The following is a 20,927-nucleotide window of genomic DNA, read 5'->3' on the forward strand; positions in this document are numbered from 1 at the left end:
TACCTCTCTCAAGATCGAGTCTCCCACCACAATAGCAGACTTCCCTTTCCTCAGCAACCTCTTCTGTCTCAGGTCCGTGTCCTTGGTGTAGTGCGGTGTCTCTCCCTCGGGATCCCGGTGAGTCATGGTTCCTCCACTAGGACCCATCCGGCTGGCCAATGTTAAGGTCAGTGGGGGGGGGGGGGATCCAGTGTGGTTTGTGGGGTTGTTCAGGGGGTGAGGGGCTATCTTCGGCAGGAGGGCCTGGGCTCCCTACTGCCAATATTATCGGAGGGGGGGTTCTGGGGGTGTGCATCAGCAAGAGGGCCTGGGCTCCCTCCTGCCGGTGTTGTCAGGGGGGTGGGGGTTCCAGGGGTGCACCTCAGCAGGATGGCCTGGGGGAGACTGGGGGGTTACGGGGGTACACCTCAGCAGGAGAGATTGGGCATCTCTCCTGCCGGTATTTGTGGCAGTTCGGGGGGGGGGGGGAGGAATCGCGATCGAGGCCGCTGCAGGGGGTAGACAGATTGCCGGGGCTGCTGAACTGATCGCAGCAGCCGCAATCAACTCAGTGGCCCCTATTCAGAACTTATACATGTTTTAACTTGGTCTAAGTCAAAACGTATAAGTTCCGACTGGGCAACCTCATTAAACTTTTGGTTATACTTGCAGTACAACTAAGTCTAGGTTGGCCCACCTCCCGCCCTTTCCCCTCCTCCAAAAATGCCTCTTTTCGCTCTAGGCATTCAGAGGCAGGGGAAAGGCCTAACCTGGTTTTAGATACGATCTGTCTTTTCGTAAAGGGGGCCTTAATTCCTAGCCAGATAGCTGACTTTTTTTTTTTCTTCCATAGCTAGTCTTGAGACTCTTGGGTGGAGTAATTGAGCCATACTTGGCAGCCTTGTGCTTAGCTTCACCATTCCATCCTTCTTTTCAGAATAGTGTAGGCAGCCAGGAACCACATTGTTTCCTTTGCTCTGTTGCTGCCCATCACTGTTGGACAACTGAATCCATTTTTGGATATTTTAAACAATAGTATAAAGCATAAAACTAAAAAAAATCTGTTGTGCTTGTGTATGAGTGTTGGAAGTTCTCCTATATGAATTAGCTTCACTCTTCGTGCCAATCATTTGGCCTAAGAAAAAGCAATTTATTCAATTTTTCCACCAAAATATTTCACAGGAACTAAAGTGATGACTTGACATAAAAGCAATTGAACAATGCTGTTGAAAATTGAATAGATGTTTTGAGGTGCCCCTGACACATTATTTTACTAAGGGCATGCAATACCACAGTTGCATGTGTTTGTGTACTCTTTGGAAGCAGTGGCGTACCAAGGGGGTGCACAGCTGGTCACCCACCGGGGAATAGGCTGCCGCTAGGGAAAGGCTACCACTGCTGCCATCAGGAACAAGCTGGCGCCAAATTCTCACTCCCTGCTTTTCTTCCCCACGGGGCCGACCAACTCTCACCACCCAACGTCAATTCTGACGTCGGAGAGGACATTCTGGGCCAGCCAATCGCTGCCTGGCTGGCCTGGAACGTCCTCTCCGACGTTAGAACTGATGTTGGGCAGCGAGAGTTGGTCGGCCCCGCAGGGAAGAAAAGCAGGGAGGGGGAACTCGGCACTGGCCTGTTCCTGATGGCGGCAGTGGCAGCCTTTCCCCGGCGGCGGTGGCAGCAGCATATTTCCCAAAGGGGGTGGCATGGGGGAGGGCAGGAAGAAAGAAAGAAAGGGAGAGGTGACAGGGAGCCAGAAAGAAAGAAAGGGGGCAGGGTGAAACAAAGAAAGAAAGAAAAAAAATGGGGCACGGAGAGAGAAAAAGACAGACATAAAGAAAGGGGGCATGGAGAGAGAAAGAAAGAAGGGGGAAGGGTGAAAGAAAGAAAGGGGGCACGGAAAGAGAGAGAGAGAAAGACAGACATATAGAAAGAAAGGGGGCATGGAGAGAGAAAGAAAGAAGGGGGCAGGGTGAAACAAAGAAAAAGTTTGGGGAGGGAATGAGGTCTGGAGGAGAGGAAGCATTCAGGAGGCTGAAAGAAGGGAAGAAATATTGTATGCACAGTCAGAAGAATAAAGTGCAACCAGAGACTGAGGAAAAATGATTTTATTTTCAATTTAGTGATCAAAATGTGTCCGTTTTGAGAATTTATATATGCTGTCTATATTTTGCACTATGGCTCCCTTTTACTAAACCGCAATAGCGGTTTTGAGCGCAGGGAGCCTATGAGCGTCAAGAGCAGCGTGTCTTAACTGCACAAGCCTTGAACATTTATGATTTTAAAGTGTTTGAGACTTGTGCAGATGAGAACAGAGCTTGCAGGAATGGGGCAGGGACAGGGAAAGAACTTGCGGGGACGGGAAAATGAGTTCTCGTGGGAACGGGGAAAAATTTGTCCCCGTGTCATTCTCTAATACAGAGTACCATAGGTTTCTACGGTGCTTTAACGCAAGATAAAATCACATTTGTATACCGCAAAACATTGTAGTTCTATGCGGTTTAACTAAGAAGACTGAATGATCTCAGTGATTAACAAGTCAATTCTCCAGGAATTTTGCAAATAAACTAGATTTTAACAATTTTCTAAAATGCATAGAAAGATGAAGAAAGAGATAATAGTCTACGAAACTCTGTATCCAAACTAGCTGCTTGGTAAGACAGTATAAATCTCTTATATGAACAACCACGAGCAGAAGATAAGGGAATGGTTCAAATCCGCACTGAATTTTGTGACCTTTGGCAGGTCATTTAACACTACATTATCTCAGGTATAAATTTAAACTGTAAGCCCTGCATATATAATTGAACTATGCGTGCACATACTGTATCTGCATAAAACAGGCTTATGCAGTGAACTCCAGACAAGCAGTAGATTCTCCTTGATTATATATAACAGTATCATAAGAACATAAGAACATAAGCATTGCCTCTGCCGGGTCAGACCAGGGGTCCATCGTGCCCGGCAGTCCGCTCCTGCGGCGGCCCCCCAGGTCCATGACCTGAAAGTGTTCTCTACCTAACCTAAAATATCCATACCCTATTCGCTCAATGTCCTGTAAGGTACCTCTATCTGTACCCTGTAATCCCCTTCGCTTCCAGGAAGTCATCCAGTCCCTTTTTGAACCCCAGAATTGTACTCTGTCTTATCACCTCTCCGGGAAGCGCGTTCCAGGTGTCCACCACCCTCTGAGTGAAGAAGAACTTCCTTGCATTCGTTATGAATCTGTCTCCTCTCAGTTTTTCTGAATGACCTCTTGTTTTAGTTGTCCCTGCTAGTCTAAAGAATCTGTCCCTCTCCACCTTCTCTATGTCTTTCATGATTTTATAAGTCTCTATCATGTCCCCTCTCAGTCTCCGCTTCTCCAGGGTAAAGAGCCCCAGCCTGTCTAACCGTTCGACATATGAAAGGTTCTCCATACCCTTTATCATCCTCGTTGCCCTCCTCTGGACCCTCTCGAGTATTGCCATGTCCTTCTTGAGGTATGGCGACCAGTATTGGACGCAGTATTCTAGATGTGGGCGCACCATTGCTCGATACAGTGGTAGGATAACTTCCTTCGTTCTGGTAGTGATACCTTTCTTGATAATGCTCAACATTCTGTTCGCTTTTTTTGAGGCCGCTGCACATTGTGCCACCGGCTTCATTGTGTTATCCACCAATACCCCCAGATCTTTTTCTTGGCTGCCTTCCCCGAGTACCCTCCCTCCCATCGCGTAGCTGTACATGGAGTTCCCCTTCCCTATGTGCAAGACCTTACATTTCTCCACATTGAAGCTCATCTGCCATTTTTTTGCCCACTCACTCAGTTTGTTCAGGTCGCTCTGCAGTTCTTTGCATTCCTCAACAGTTCTGATCCTGCTGGAGAGTTTTGTGTCATCCGCGAACTTGATAACTTCGCACTTTGTCCCCGTTTCTAGATCATTAATAAATATATTGAACAGCAGTGGTCCCAGCACTGACCCTTGCGGAATACCACTTGTGACCCCTATCCAGTCAGAGTAGTGTCCCTTTACTCCTACCCTTTGTTTCCTGTCCGCCAGCCAATTTTTGATCCATCTGTGCACGTCCCCTTCCACCCCATGACTCCACAGTTTCTTCAGTAAGCGCTCATGGGGCACCTTGTCGAAGGCTTTTTGGAAATCTAGATATATAATGTCTACTGGGTCACCTTGGTCCAATTGCTTACTTATCCCCTCAAAGAAATGCAGTAGATTTGTCTGGCATGATCGGCCTTTACAGAAACCATGCTGGCTCGATCTCATCAGATTATTTTTTTCTATATGCTCATTGATACCTTCCCTGATCAGTGATTCGGCCATCTTCCCCGGAACAGAGGTTAAGCTCACCGGTCTGTAGTTTCCCGGGTCGCCTCTCGATCCTTTTTTGAAGATCAGTGTAACATTCGCTATCTTCCAGTCCTCCGGGATTACCCCTGTTCTCAAGGACAGGTTGCAAATATGCTGCAGTAGCTCTGCTGTTTCATCTCTGAGCTCTTTCAGTATTCTCGGGTGGATCCCGTCTGGGCCCGGAGCTTTGTCCGTTCTTAATCTATCTATCTGCCTGAGAACGTCTTCGAGGCTTACCTCCATGCATGATAAGCCTCGAAGACGTTCTCAGGCAGATAGATAGATTAAGAACGGACAAAGCTCCGGATAACATATATATTTTAAAAAATGTGCATAGGGAATTTTCCCACAGAGGTGAAATGATGAATCAGCGGACCTGTGATATTTTCGCTTGTGGTTGTGTTTCACGAGGTTCTGCGGGGATATTTCACCTTGCAGTGAGTTCCCCTCTCTCTGAAATTTACTAGATAGTTTTTCTTGTTTTAGAAAGAATAGGAAAACATTGACAAATTAGGTTTTTGTATAGGGAATTTGCCCACAGACTCCACAGACTTCCTCATTGTGCCAGCTCAGGACTGGCATAAAGATGCAGCTGGGAGCAAAATGGTCATCTGAGGTGATTGTCTCATTGTTGAGGCCTCCTTGGGCTCTCTTTTCGGTGATAGAATATATTACCATTCATAAAATTGATGCATCTTTGGACTTCTGATATGAGAACTATATGAGAAGACCAAAAAGGCTTCTATTCATACCAAAAGATAAATCCCTATAAATTCCAAAACAACTTTTTTTATATGTGGGGGATTTAAGTGTAACACCTATAGCATCCCCCGAAGGCCCTGACCACATGCCACTGTATGCCATACTATATATCCCAGTGGTCTCAAACTCAAACCCTTTGCAGGGCCACATTTTGGATTTGTTGGTACTTGGAGGGTATCAGAAAAAATAGTTGTCTTATTAAATGATAATTTTGCATGAGGTAAAACTCTTTATAGTTTATAAATATTTCTTTTTGGCTAATTCTTAATAATTATATTGTAATTTATAGTTAAAGAGACATATGATCAAGAAACTCTTTTATTTTACTTTTGTGATTATGCTAAATATACCGAAGGCCTCAAAATAGTACCTGGTGGGCCACATGTGGCCCCTGGGCCACGGGTTTGAGACCACTGATGTATCCTGATACACCATGTGGAGGCAGGAGGAAGGGAAAGATTGGGGGGGGGGGTTTACAGGTAGGGCATTTGGGGGATCAGGAGGTAAAGGTGGGGATCACAGACCACCAGGATCATTTATAGGGACAGGAGGTAAGAATGCCAACTTGGGCCCCCATAGAAATTTTGGGTAGGAAGGCAGAGAGAATCCCAGCTGAACCACCAGGAATTTTCATTCATCTGGCATGAAGTGTGATGACTATTTTGCTCCCAGCTGCATCTTTATGCCAGTCCTGAGCTGGCACAATGAGTCAGCATTAAGGGATGAGTAGAACCTGCACTAAAGTTTCAGCACAGATGTTTACATCAGGGACAATTTCATATTTGGTGGTTTACATGTGATCTTCACCTCACAAGGATATCCTTGAGTGCAGTGAGATTTATGTTTTATGGTTTATATTATGCCTGAGTCATAAGCAGATTACAAAATAACATACACACTCAAACAATTGTACAATAAAAAAATAGCATAAATGCAAACTCAGCTAATTTAGAATAAATAAAAATAATCAGGCTACCTGCATGAGAGAACTTTCTGCATTGGGAGTAATATTAGTGCAGGGAAATTTTGAACACCTGATGCACTAAATAATAGCACACTTAAGGAATTGTACCATGAGGGGTATGTTCCTTAATTATGACCACACATATTTGCTAACATGTATAATGAACATGCTTACATCAGCTGGCAAAATGTGTTAAGTTTATTTATGTTGATGTATTGTCAATTTGCTCTATGTATGTAAATTGTAATCTGCTTAGGTTATAAGCGGAATAGAAATTTTTAAATAAATGAATTCACTCACCTTCAGCGCAAAGCTAGTCACTGCTTAAATAGTTATAGACTTGTGACCACTCAGCTTTTAAATTATCTGGTTCTCTCGTGATTAGGGTTGCATTGTATATCTGTACTTATACCTGGTCAATAGCTTTTTTGTACGTTAAGAAATTTAATAAAAGAAGATTGAACTTAAAAAAAAAATTCTCTGGTTCTCACTTTTTAAGCAGTTTTGAAAGACGTGTAAGATATAGGAATAGTTCTCTCTCTTAGGCCCTCCTTTGCAAAGCCGTGCTAGCGTTTTTAGGGCCGGCTGCGGTGGTATGAAATCTGACGCTCATAGGATTTCTATGAGCATCGGAGTTCTTACCGCTGTGGCCAGCGCTAAAAAATACTAGTGCGGCTTTGAAAAGGAGGAGGTTAAACCGAAATAATTTTATTTATTTATTTTTTGGGCAAGCAGACATTAGAGCTTACTGTTGCTTAGTAAAAGACCCCCCCTAGACTGCCAATAACAAAATAAAAAGGTATAAAAACACTGATTCAGGAACAGAAGTGTAAATCATACAAATGAGCTGTTTAACATATTAGGGTGTGTCATGCCTATGTGGCATCCGAGCAGTAATCAAATTGTGTTCTGGATTCATCCTCCAGAAATTGTTAGAAAGCACAGTTTAAGACAATAAAGGATGTTGTTTCTATAATCTCTTTATTCTATCTTTTCATCTATTCAATTTTCTATACTATTCTCCCAAGGGAGCTCAGAATGTTTTTCACAAATTTATTCAGGTTCTCAAGGTTGGGGCAGTAGATGCAGTCCACCCTGAACGCAGGCAGCAAATGGGGGTAACAAGCAGTCATAGGTGTGTGCGGCTGTCAGCTCTGTCACTCTCCTGCCATAGAGCAGGAAATTGATGTCAGAGGGAACAGGGCCCGGCAGAGCTGATAGCCACGCATGCCTGTACACTGCAGCTAAGCGACTGCTTGCTGCGTCCCCTTACCGCTTTGGATTGGGGGTGATGCGCTAGAGAAGGGAGAGTGCCCCGCCTCTGGTAGCAACCAAGGTAGGTATGCCATTGACTGGAGTTATCTTTTAGAAACACTCATATGCCAAAAAGTTTATAAGATTAACCCCATAAAGATACACAGTATATTTTAACTTTTTATGTTTTCTTTCCTATATTCTAAATGAGATTTACGACATACATCATTTAATAGCATGGTGCATAAATAGCGCTAAAGCAACAGAGAAACCACTTCCTTCCCACTCATTCTTTCCAGTGGAGGAATTTTAAAATAGCAAGGTTATGATGATAAATCACCTAAACCATATAAAATTATGAATACCTGGTGACATCAGCTGTAGTTCTGAGAAATTTACAAGCGCTAGAATGTGTGGAGGAAACTTAAGGGGCCTGGGGCATTATAATGGAACTAGAAGCCTTGGGGCATTAGAGGGCTCACATGAAGATGGGGTCCTGGCTTTGATGGTAACTGGAAGACTGCAATTCCAGTCAAGATTCTGACACAGAAAAAGCAGAGAAAGTCTGGCTATTAAATGTTTCTCCATTTTTTCACTGTTTGTGGTAACCCTTCCTCTCCCTATAAAATTTAGAGATCATACTTTAAAGCTGCCAGAAACCAAATTTGGCCTGTACTTGTAAAGGTGGGGTGCTTCCTGAATAAGACTGGTCTGGGCCAAAAGTGAGCCTCCCTGCCAGCCAGTGGCATGTATTTTCCAGAACACTTGAGGAGCCCAAGCGTGAAATATCAACATCCATCACCAATCTTGGGCAAGTCTTCTGAAAAAGAGAAGGCATGAATGATCGTCCACCAACGCAGGCTGGAAACAAGCATCGGAATTCCTCAAGCAGCATAAGAAGCTATTTAGAGATCTAGACCAACAGGGACAGAAAAACAGAAAGATCACAAATACAGTGAGAACTTTGAGGGTGTACTATATCAACCTGTAGCCCAAGACCTGAAAGATGAAAAAGGGAAAAAATGAAAAGATGAGATTTTTTAAAGTAGCACAAGACAGTAGAATACATACAAGAAACAACCAGGGCAAAACAAATATGTAGATTAAGTGGAGGCTGGAGCACAGTTGAAGGCAAACTCCAACCCATTCACATGGTGGTCAGATAGAAAGACTCATTAAGATATCGGAATCATTGCAAATACTGTACTACAAAATCCCGGTGCCAGATACACAGTGACTGAGGGCTATAGAAGTATAGAAAAATGATGTCCGATAAAAATATGCCCTGTTCTCTCTGCATATCTATATCAACTACTACTACTATTTATTTCTATAGTGCTACTAGATGCATGTAGCACTGTACATTAAACACACAAGAGATGGTCCCTGCTCAAAAGAGCTTACAATCTAATTATGAAAGACACACTGGACAAAAATGATGAATCGATATATGCTGCTCATGTAGGGAAATACAAAGGGAGAAGAGATAAAGAGGGTAGGAGGCTACAGAAAGAGCATGACAAACAAATGTGATGCGTTTTAAATTGGTAGGATTAAGACTTAAATGCAGTTTTAACAAAGTGGGCCTTCAGCCTGGACTTGAATGCCACCAGAGACGGAGCCTGACATACCCAGTCAGGCAGGTTGTTCCAGGCATACGGAGCAGCAATGCAGAAGGGATGGAGTTGGGCGTTGGTCTGTAGAGGAGAAGGGTACAGACACGAGAGACTTACCTGACGAACAGAGTTCCTGGGGCAGAATATTGAGGAGTGGCAGAGTGAATACACTTGTAGGTCAGTAAGAGGAGTTTGAACTGTATGCAGAAGTGGAAAGGGAGCCAATGAAGTGACTTGAGGAGGGGGGTAACATGAGCATTCTGGTGGAATACGAGGCGTGCAGCAGAATTCTGAACAGATTGAAGGGAGAGAGCGATTGCTTAGCAGAAGACCTGTGAAAAGCATGTTGCAGTAATCAAGCTCTAAAACACCTTCTTCTCCCTCAGAGATCCTCAATGTTTGTTCCATACATTCATGAATTCAGATACTGTACTCATCTCCCCTACTTCCACTGTGTAGTTGTTCTATACATCGTCAATCCCTTTCCATGGAAATATTTCCTTGGATTACTTCTGAGTCTATATCTTTCACCCTCATCTTATGTCCAGAGTTCACTTTCAATGAAAGAGGCCTACCTCCTGCAAACATATACCTTGGAAGTATGTAAATGCCTCTATCATATTTCCTCTATTTAGCTTTTCTCCCAAAGTATAAATATTAGATCTTTTATGCTCTGTGATGAAGACATAGTTTTTCACAGTCCATTCTTAAAATCAGTAAACTTCTCCCATACACTTATCTTGTTGCTCTTAAGTCCCAGTAGAAACTTCAAACAATTTCTCTCAAAATTCAGCATCCAAACACACAGATTTTGTAACCCACAATTGTCAGAAAGAGTTGCAAAGTCTCGACAAGGCCTTGTTTTGTGGACATTCCACTACTTTAGGAGAGAGAACTAGCATAAATTAACAATGAGGGGCTGCTGGAAAGTTCTTTTTTATTTTTATTTTTTATTTTTATTATTTATTTATAAATTTCAAATTTACAATCAAGATAAATCTTGTACAGAAAGTGATTACATCAAATGAACAAAGAAATAAACCTCATAAATTTACACCCAGGTCTATTATCTACCTAATAAAACTCAAGATCTTCAGGAAAGTTCTTAGGCCTACCAACAAAGTTGGAGCATTCTCCATCGATCCATCGAGGTGTATACGCTTATTCCAGTGATTTTCCACTGTTTTCATTCCATCGGAAAAATACGGAGCAAAAAAAGTGGAAAATCACTGGAATATGTGTATAGCCCTCGATGGAATCTGCCCCAACTTTGTTGGTTGGGCTGAGAACTTTTCAGCTGCCCTTCTACAAATAGTTGTGGTTAATATCTACTGGTTTTCTCTTCTAAAACTGTGGGGTGTCTGTGAAACAAGGCCCTTCTTGAGACTTTGCAACTCTTTCTGACAATGGTGGATTACAAAATCCATGTCTTTGGTTACTGAATTTTGAGATAAAATGTTTGAAGTTTCTGCCAGGACTTAAGAGCAACAAGATAAGTACATGGGAGGAGTTTACTGATTTTAAGAATGGACTGTGAAAAACTGTGTCTTGATTTTGTTGCTAGTGTTTGATTGAGCCTGATTATGGTTGTATTTAAGTCTGGAGTTTTGAAGAACAGCTTTTTCTCAGTTGGGTTACTGAGTTATTTTCTGTTCTGTTTCTCCTGACTTTATAAAAGAACCAATGATAGTAAATGGGGCTCTTTTAATTGATGACAAAGGAAGATTACACATCAGAAAAGGCCCAAACCAATCGTATAAAAACTGAGCATTCCAAATGGGGCTCTTTTAGAGTATCAGATGTTGTTTAAGTCTGTACATGGAGTTTTGAGGTTCAATTTGATTGATGAATTTCAACTTTGGCTCTTTCTTACATTGTATCAAATATAGCAAAGTGCAAGTGATAATTTGGATATATAATTGTATATTTTGCAGGTTTGCCCTTTGATAGATATTATGTTTTAAAATCTAGACATAATCAGTTACATTGGCAGCATGGATAGTATAAATGCATATCCCTAAAAGTGGAGGAGTAGCCTAACCATTAGTATGGTAGCCTGGGAACCACATGAACTGTGTTCAATTCCCACTACGATTCCTTGTGACTGTGAGCAAATCACTTAACTCTTCATTGCCCCAAGTACAAAATAAGTACCCATATAATATGTAAATCACTTTGATTTATGTTCATTCAAACGAACTTGAACTGATCTGCTACTTCTCCCTCTCGTTTGAATGAACATAAATCAAGAATAGTTACGGGGGTACTGCAATCCCCCTTAGTTCAGCATTGGGTGGATAAAAATCATAGTTGTAAAGATATTAGATGGCAAATAATAGATCAAGTAATAGAAGGGTGGGAGGGTGGTAATTACGAAAAGTTTCTAAATTACAAAGAACAAAAATGGATCTTTACTTTACAAACAGTAACACCTAAAGGATTAAATTTGGAAATCGAGTGGACGACTTTAATCTGTAAGTCTATATAGGGTTAGTATGTTGTCTGCTATATTAATTAATTAATAGGGATAAAATACTAGGAGAGCAATAAGAAATAGCGGGCAGTACAAAAATGAAGGATGCCCAATCAGAAGACTAGAACAAACTGATGTCACAGTGAGTTCTGAATAATAGAGTTTGAAGTAACGCCGCCACCATCTTGTCCAGACTCCAGAGTAAATAGCGGGCTTTATGGTGGAGCATAATACCGTAAGGTAAGAGAGTCAAAAGTTTATTATACAGAGCTAAAAGTTATTATACAATACAGTTATGATAATAAACTGGGGCAGAGTGTAGTAATTTTGTATCTTTTGCGCTTAGGGGACAGTCTTGATACAGCCGAGGAGGCGAAACATGTCGGCGGGTCCCAAGTCAACAGAACTTTAACAGAAAAGATAAGTGCCTGAATTTTGGGCATTTTTAAAGTATAACTTAAATTTAAAAAAAGCAAAAAAGTATTTATACTTGTAATATGAAAAAAGACAAACAAATACTCATATATAAAAAAAAGGATCGATGACAATTTGAGCAGTTTTTCTAAGAAATCATGAAGGATTACTGCGCTCGATTCTGAGGATCTTAAAAGGAATGAAATGAATATTAAAAGTGCTTAAATGAAGTACAATTGCATATCTCTATGATATTTAGACTAGATCTTTATTGCAATCAGAGATTATATTGCCAAACTTACAGACTTGATAAACATTTTAAATACTAAAATTCAGGGCTCTCTGATTTGTTTTTCAAGTAAGCCACATTAAAGATGCATGTAATAACATGGATACCATTATTTTTTCACATCTTTTCATTTCAGAACTTGCCATGCAGTGATCCATACAATTGCCAGCATTGCCATTTTTATGGTGTGCTATTTCATCCACTGGCTTATATGAAGGTGACGTCCACAAAGCACACCACGTGGAGCCTAGGCTCCAGTGTTCGTTGATGTAGTTTGGAATTTGAAATAAAGATTTGAACTTTATACTCCTGTGTCCAGGAACAGGCTCCACGTAGTGTGCTTTGTGGACGTCTCTTGTTTTTGGTGGTAGCCTGGTCTTTTGCCTCTGCTTTTGGAACCGCAGTTGTCACGGCGGGTCCCTTCAGTGGCTTTGTGGATTGTACTTATATGTAGGTGAGTCATGAAGAAAATTAAGACAGCACAGACTTTATTGCAAAATGTTTATCTCCAGCTTTTGTGAAGAATTTAGCACACTGTGAGGCTCTTTTGTAGAGAAGTGTGCTAAGCAATTAGGGGGCCAAGATTGGAGATACTGCGCCTCTTCTCCCTTGAAAAGAGGAGACTAAGAGGTGACATGATTGAAACGTTCAAGATACTGAAGGAAATAGACTATTAAAGACTTGTTCAACAAATCTCTGAAGACGGGAGTGATTCCTGGGGATTGGAGGAGAGCGGATGTGGTCCCTATTCATAAAAGTGGTCACAGGGATGAAGCAGGAAACTACAGGCCGGTGAGCCTCACTTCAGTTGTTGGAAAAATAATGGAAGTGTTGCTGAAAGAAAGGATAGTGTACTTCCTTGAATCTAATGGGTTACAGGATCCGAGGCAACATGGCTTTACAAAAGGTAAATCGTGCCAAATGAGCCTGATTGAATTTTTTGATTGGGTGACCAGAGAGCTGGATCGAGGACATATTCTAGATGTAATTTACTTAGATTTCAGCAAAGCCTTTGATACAATTCCTCATAGGAGGCTGTTGAACAAACTTGAAGGGCTGAAATTAGGACCGAAAGTGGTGAATTGGGTCAGAAACTGGCTGTCGGACAGACGCCAGAGTGTGGTGGTTAATGGAAGTCGCTCAAAGGAAGGAAAGGTGAGTAGTGGAGTCCCTCAAGGTTCGGTGCTGGGGCCAATCCTGTTCAATATGTTTGTGAGTGACATTGCTGAAGGGTTAGAAGGAAAAGTGTGCCTTTTTGCAGATGATACCAAGATTTGTAACAGAGTAGACACCAAAGAGGGAGTGGAAATATGAAAAAGGATCTGCAAAAGTTAGAGGAATGGGCTAATGCCTGGCAACTAAAATTTAATGCAAAGAAATACAGAGTAATGCATTTGGGGATTAATAATAGGAAGGAACCATATATGCTGGGAGGAGAGAAGTTGATATGCACGGATGGGGAGAGGGACCTTGGGGTGATAGTATCCGAAGATCTAAAGGCGAAAAAACAGTGTGACAAGGCAGTGGCTGCTGCCAGAAGGATGCTGGGCTGTATAAAGAGAGGCGTAGTCAGTAGAAGGAAGAAGGTGTTGATGCCCCTGAACAGGTCATTGGTAAGGCCCCACTTGGAGTATTGTGTTCAGTTTTGGAGACCGTATCTGGCGAAGGACGTAAGAAGACTTGAGGCGGTCCAGAGGAGGGCGACGAAAATGATAGGAGGCTTGCGCCAGAAGACGTATGAGGAGAGACTGGAAGCCCTGAATATGTATACCCTAGAGGAAAGGAGAGACAGGGGAGATATGATTCAGACATTCAAATACTTGAAGGGTATTAACGTAGAACAAAATCTTTTCAGAGAAAGGAAAATGGTAAAACCAGAGGACATAATTTGAGGTTGAGGGGTGGTAGATTCAAAGGCAATGTTAGGAAATTCTACTTTACGGAGAGGGTGGTGGATGCCTGGAATGTGCTCCCGAGAGAGGTGGTGGAGAGTAAAACTGTGACTGAGTTCAAAGAAGCGTGGGATGAACACAGAGGATTTAGAATCAGAAAATAATATTAAATATTGAACTAAGGCCAGTACTGGGCAGACTTGCACAGTGTGTGTCTGTATATGGCCGTATGGTGGAGGATGGGCTGGGGAGGGCTTCAGTAGCTGGGAGGGTGTAGATGGGCTGGAGTAAGTCTTAACAGAGATTTCGGCAGTTGGAACTCAAGCACAGTACCGGGTAAAGCTTTGGATTCTTGCCCAGAAATAGCTAAGAAGAAAAAATTAAAAAATTTTAAATTGAATCAGGTTGGGCAGACTGTATGGACCATTCGGGTCTTTATCTGCTGTCATCTACTATGTTACTATGTATGTAGTAGATAAAAACAGATTGCTCACCCTCTCCAAGGTAGGAAGAACGAGAGGGCACTCTCTAAAGCTGAAAGGGGATAGATTCCATACAAACGTAAGGAAGTTCTTCTTCACCCAGAGAGTGGTAGACAACTGGAACGCTCTTCTGGAGTCTGTTATAAGGGAAAACACCCTCCAGGGATTCAAAACAAAGTTGGACAAGTTCCTGCTACACTGGAACGTATGCAGGTGAGGCTAGACTCATTTAGAGCACTGGTCTTTGACCTGAGGGCCTCCGCATGAGCGGACCGCTGGGAAGGATAGACCACCGGTCTGACCCAGCAGCGGCAAATCTTATGTTCTTATGTTGATTCTGCAAACAGCGTCCTACTGTCACCTATCTTAATTGCTTAGATTGGTGATAAATAGCACTGTAACTGACCACATCTTTTAAAACCAATTAAAAAGCAGTTAAAGAAAAGAGTAGGCACCTACAAGCATCTACAAAGACCAACGGCCAACTCCTGTCCATAGAGGGGCTTACTAAGACAAAAAGTTCTAATAGTGTCACTGTTAGACAAACTGTGAGGCGCAGCAAAGGGAGTTATAACAAATCAGTAAGTTAGATTAATTTGTGTGAGAAGACCTCAGTGTGGATTGACAAGTTAGATATATGAATTAACGTTCAATACTACAATCCGTGTGCGGGCACCAGCCCAGCACACCACACCATCATAGAGTCTTCACGTGCGCAATATAGAGCAATGGTCAGACCACACTTGGAATACTGTGTCCAACATTGGTCTCCCAAACTAAAGAGGGATATAAAACTGCTGGAGAGGGTGCAGAGACGAGCAACGAAGCTAATAAGAGGTATGGAGAACTTGGAATATGAGGAACGACTCAAGAAACTAGGACTGTTCTCCCTTGAGAAGAGGAGGCTGCGAGGGGACATGATAGAGACGTTCAAAATACTGAAAGACATCGATAAAATAGAGCAGAAAAACAAATTATTTACACTGTCCAACGTGACACGGACAAGAGGACATGGTTTAAAGCTAAGGGGGGACAAGTCCAGGACAAATGTCAGGAGGTTCTGCTTTACGCAGCGAGTGGTGAACGCCTGGAATGCTCTTCCACAGGAGGTTATTAAGGAATCCACTGTGCTAGGATTCAAAGGCAAATTAGATGCACATCTCCTTATGAGAGGCATAGAGGGATATGGGTGGTAAAACTACATCAGGTGTATACCTGACTGGGCCTCCGCGTGTGCGGATCGCCGGACTCGATGGACCATGGGTCTGATCCGGAGATGGCAGTTCTTATGTTCTTATGTTCTTATGAGTGAGAATATAGTGAAACCACTCACCAAAGCTGGACCCCTGACGCGCCGGGTGTACTTCCCAGCGTGTTTGCTGCTGCGTTTGTTTTGAGCTCTCAAAATCCAAGGGTTCCTTAAGAAGGATGTTTATCTGAAACTGAAGCCTAGGGCTCCTTTTATCAAGCTGCGCTAGCGGTTTAATGTGCGTAATAGTGCACGTTAAACCGCCAGCCACGCTAGTCGCCAACACCTGCCTTGAGCAGGCTGTAGTTTTTTGGCCAGCACGGGAGGTTAGCGCGTGATTAAAAGTCACGCGCAGGGCTTGATAAAAGGAGAACTTAGTTGAACCAACTACTTTTTGAGCGGTTTTTGATCCACTTGCAGCCTTCCTTTTGGCTTTTGGCCTTTAAGCGTCTCTGGGAGCCTTGATGTTCAATGGAGCTCCTATTTAGATAAGTGATTTTTTTCTTTATGTTTGTGGCGCAGCTTTGGTGAATGCACACCTATTTTTTGTTAATTATTAAGTGTGATTTCACTATATTCTCACTCTTTCACATTGCACACGTGAAGACTCTATGATGGTGTGGTGTGCTGGGCTGGTGCCCGCACACGGATTGTAGTATTAAAAGTTAATTCATTTATCTGACTTGTCAATCCACACTGAGGTCTTCTCACACAAATTAATCTAATTTATTAATTTATTATATCTCCCTTTGCTACGCCTCACAGTTTGTCTAACAGTGACACTATTAGAACTTTTTGTCTTAGTTTATGTGGATGTTCTAGACCAGGGGCATCCAACCTGCAGCTCGAGGGCCGCATGAGGCCCCGTGAAGTATTTTGTGCGGCCCCGGTCGAAGGCGATGCAGTATTTTCCTCTGCTGCCTCCGGGTGTTTACCATCTTGCTGGCTCCCTCCGGTGTCTTGCCTCAGTGTTTGCGCATTTGTGCGGCCCCAGAAACATTTTTTTCGGCCAATGCGGCCCAGGGAAGCCAAAAGGTTGGACACCCCCGTTCTAGACAAATTTGGGTTTTGTCAACTTTTACAGAGGCGCTTAGGCATGATTTATGCCGGAAGTTAACATAGGCACCTCTATGGACATGATTCTCATTGAAAGTAGGCGCTGGAAATGTGGGCCTGTAAAACCCTGGCCTACATTTGGATGTGGCCGCGATTCTGTAAACGGCACCGTCATGCGACTGACATGTGAACAGTGCCGCTTTTTTGGGGTGGCCGCTGGGAGCGTCGTTGTTTATATAATCCAGCCCTTACTGCAAGAATTGGCGTGTGGTGCTGGCGCATAGTCATGGTAACAGTTACCATGCTGGCATGACAGTGCACACTAATTAACACACTATATTATAGGGTAGGAAATGGACTGGTTATGAGTGAAAAATGGACACGGACTGTGCCGTTATAGTTAACGCACAGTAACATCTAAAAAGGAGGCAGTATGTGCTTCTTCATTGTCTGTACCTCCACTTACCACATGGTATTTTTCTGCTTGGCAACTGTATGGGTAAAAGCTTGGAACGACCCAAAACAGTTACTGCAGAGGTTTTACACGTACTATGTGTTAATTTGGACACTTAGGCCCTGATTCTAGAAATGCGGTGCATAGCGCATATCAATCCTGAGTTGGGCGCGGTTTATAGAATCACACCTTGCGGTGCCTAAATTGGGCTTAGGTGCCAGTAGGTGTCAAAACATTAGGCACCCCCTATTTCTGCCAGGGTTTTCTTGGCCTAAATACCGGTACCTGAGTCCAGTTTAGGTGCCTTCATGTAAATATGCGCAAGATCTGCCCACGATCCACCCCTAACCATGCTTCCTTCTGGCAGGCACCTTGGCAATGGTGTAGCGAGGGTGAGCGGCACTTTGGCGTGAGAAGCCCCTGAACTTACTGCACATGTTGGCCTCATAGTGCTCTCTTTGACGTCACTTCAGAGAAAGCGTTGAAGCCGACGTGGGAAGCAAGTTGGTGGCTGCTCAGGCCAGTTAAAAAGGTACGAAGGAAGGGAAGAGGCATACACGTGACTAGGGGGAGGAGGGGGAAGGGGGGACAGAGAGGAGGAGGGGTGCCAGCGCCCTGAGGAAGATGGCGCGGTTCAGTTCTGGTCATTTCTGTAAGGCCATTCCAAGGTTTTACTCCTATTTACTCTTATTATTGGTGCCGATTAAGCTTTTTGAATAATTAAATTAGGCGCCTAGATCGACTAGGAGCGCAGATCTGGGCACATAATTGAGACGTTCAAATATGTCACGGGCCGTATTGAGGTAGAAGAAAATATATTTTTTCTTAAAGGACCTACGGCAAAAAGAGGGCATCCGTTGAAAATCAGGGGTGGGAGATTTCATACCGACACCAGGAATTATTTCTTCACTGAAAGAGTCGATCATTGGAATGATCTTTTACTGCAGGTCGTTGAGGCCAGCAGCGTGCTAGATTTTAAGAAAAAATGGGATAAGCATGTGGAATCACTTCAAGGAAGAAATTAGGGGGGTGGGTCATTAGAGTGGGCAGACTTGTTGGGCCGTGGCCCTTTTCTGCCGTCATTTTCTATGTTTCTATAACTTCAGGTGCCATTTACAGAATCTGGGCCTTACCACACGGTACTGTGCTTTGGCACAAGAACTTTCTAACAAATGAGTTTTTTTGAACAATTTTGCATTGCAATGACTCATTGGCATCACTCAGACATGGGAAAGGAAAAAGTGCCCATGTTAAAATGGCTCTGGAAAAGAAAGTACAGTTTTGCGTAAGTGCCAACAGAAATTTTAATATGCAAGCTTACCTTTATAAGTTTCCGCGCACCATAGTGTATTGGCCTCAGTAGAGAAAAGTGCAAACATATTTAGAGATCTGCACAGTCCAAAAATGTTAGGTCTGTTTTGGCTTTTTTTCTCAAACTTTGGGCATTTTTTTTTTTAGAATTCATTTCAAAACTTTGTTTTAATAACTTTTAAAAGGCGTAAGGAAATTGATTGCATCCTGTTAGTTCATAAATTAATGCCTGTTAAATTGAATGGATAACATACACAAGGTATTTTAATGAATCAAGGGCTCCTTTTACGAAGGTGCGCTAGCGGTTTTATCGCACGCGCTGGATTAGTGCGCGATATAGCATGCGCTAGCTGAAAATCTACCGCCTGCTCATAAGGAGGTGGTAGCAACTAGTGCGCGTGGCAATTTAGCGCGCATTAAGGCCCTAGCGCACCTTCGTAACAGAAGCCCCAAATGTGCACTGAGTGCACATCCCTAAATACACACTGGGCATATACATATCATTTTTCTCAGCTAAAATGTGCAGAGTCTGAATTTTGAAAAGTGCACATGTAAAGAAAAACACCACCCTAACCCCACCCTGGAAAATGCCTCCTCAAAGAACCAGCAAACTGACACTCCTCCTGCATGTCCTTATACAGTAGGTATTATACAAAATATTCCATGTTTGGTACAGCCTTTTGTAAAATACTGTCAGAACTGAGCATGTCCTGACCTGGACATCTGAATTCTATTCTTAGAGCTCCTTTTACTAAGCTACGGTAAGCACTAGCATGTGCTTACTGCAGCTTATAAGGGTTTACTGCGAGAAGCGCCGAGGCATCTCATGATAATTTTGCAAACTTAATGTGCAATCTGCACTGTAAGAAATAGCTTTTATTTTTACGCAGAGGGGACATGTCTGAGGCAGAGAGTGGGCATTTCTGTGTTAATCGTATAAATTGTATAAATGGTGAATTGAATTGTATAAATGGTGCCCTTGTTGGCAGCCACTGATCACATGTAATTTATAAAATCGCAGCTTTGGAAATGTAGGCCAGGGCTTTCAGGGCCTACGTTTCCTGCGCCTACCTTTTATGTGAATCATGCCTAAAGAGGTGCTTTAATATACCTAATGCCACTTCCAGCACTAGCCACGCCTACAGTGGTGTTAAGCATCAGAAAGCATCTCTGTAGGTATGATTCAGGTGCCGTTCATTTTAGGCGCCAGGAGGCACCTACATTTTCTCTTTTAAATGAGTTTTTCTTTTTTAAGATAGGTGCTAGTAGGCGCCTAACTTAAAGCACCGTGTATAGAATCTGTGTCTTACTGTATCTGTATTACCTCATGCTGCTTACTCGTAGGATTAGTTCATGAGCTTTTAGGCCCTGATTCTATAAAAGACACCTACAGTTAGAGGCACACCGACATATGAGCGCAGGATAATTGCACTCTGACCAAAGCACCCCCACAATGGCGCGCAGGGACATGTGCGCACAGGATGACTCCTCAGGCCCCCGTCCCTTGGGTCGAGGCATGAGGAGTGTCAGCAAATCAGGGCTTTCGTGTTAGGGTAAGGTTTATATCATGATTAGGGTTCCCATAATCATGATATAAACCTTACACTAACCCTCACAAAGACAAAAAAGTATCCGCTGCCATAATTGTCCTTGCGTGCAATTGTTGGGGCGCATTTGTCAGAGCGCAATTGTCCTGCGCTCATTTAAAGGGTCACCACAGTTAGGCCCCTAGATTGGCATGCCTAGCTGATCTAACAATTTTTTAATTGGCTTAATTGGTGCTGATAATTGAAAGAACCATTAAAATCCAATTACAAACGATTATAAAAATTAGCTGGTAGACGCCTACCACTTGGAGCACCTACCGGCAAGTGGGCATGGTTAGCGGTGGATTATGGACTGAGTTAGGCACTGATATTTAAAGTCAAGAAAACCCTGGCTTAATATACTAGTGCCTAAATTGTACACGCCTACTGGCGCTTAAGTTGATTTAGGTGCGATGCTACAAACGGTGCCTAACTTTGATTAACATGCAGTAGGTACTGCTTTTCTAGGCACCTATTGAGTTAGGCGCCATTTATAGAATCTGGCCCTTACGGTCTACAAAATAGGTGTTGATCAGTGTTTATGCGCTAATTTTTCTTAATTGCCGTGCACTCATGGCAACATTTGTACATGACCATTAATTCAGAAAATGGAAAAGTGGTCAATTTCCCGCTACGCTAAATATGGGTTTAGTACATGGGAAAGACCTCCATAAAGGCGCACTAAGTCCATTTTTAGTGCAGCTTAGTAAAACAAGCCCTTAATGTACTATGTAAGCATGTATTGCAGGGAAGGGGAGAGGACAATAGGGAGAGACACACAAAAGAGAATACCCAAG

Source organism: Geotrypetes seraphini, chromosome 1 (assembly GCF_902459505.1).
Source record: "Geotrypetes seraphini chromosome 1, aGeoSer1.1, whole genome shotgun sequence".
Taxonomy (NCBI): domain Eukaryota; kingdom Metazoa; phylum Chordata; class Amphibia; order Gymnophiona; family Dermophiidae; genus Geotrypetes; species Geotrypetes seraphini.